Below are 557 nucleotides of genomic sequence, written 5' to 3' on the forward strand. Positions count from 1 at the left end.
ATGTATTTGTGGGAGTGGTGTTATTGTTATAGCACTGTTACCCACTATATTCAATGTGTGCTTGATGGCAAGGTGTGGCACCTACACATTAACAGACAGTTTTAACAGTGTGGGTTACAAATGTCCCTCCACAGTCAACTGCACTCACCCTTTATTTTGTTAAGTTCTGCTCATTCATGTTTGAATTGTGCTTTTCTGTGTGTATTTTAAGCCAATACTGTTTGACTTTTATAAAATACCCCCTGTCAACATCTCCTTTGTGCTCACACTTTGCATGAGGACTTTTCTTTGGTGTTTTGTGCATGATTTGTTGCTCATTAAGAAGTCATTTGTAAGATTTACTTGTTTGTCTTGGTGGTTAATTATATTTGGACATTGTTACCACAAAGAAAATAAATGATCCCTCTGTCATGAGTAATTGCTGACAGAATACATACCTTGAAATGCTATGCCTCCACTGAGCTGGCATTGTATTTAAGGTAATCAAACGGATATTGTTAACATTCGTGCAACTCCTGCAAAGCCAAGACATTGAGGCTCTTGTGCTGCTTTGCTCC

Source organism: Acipenser ruthenus, chromosome 21 (genome assembly GCF_902713425.1).
Source record: "Acipenser ruthenus chromosome 21, fAciRut3.2 maternal haplotype, whole genome shotgun sequence".
In the NCBI taxonomy this organism is placed as follows: domain Eukaryota; kingdom Metazoa; phylum Chordata; class Actinopteri; order Acipenseriformes; family Acipenseridae; genus Acipenser; species Acipenser ruthenus.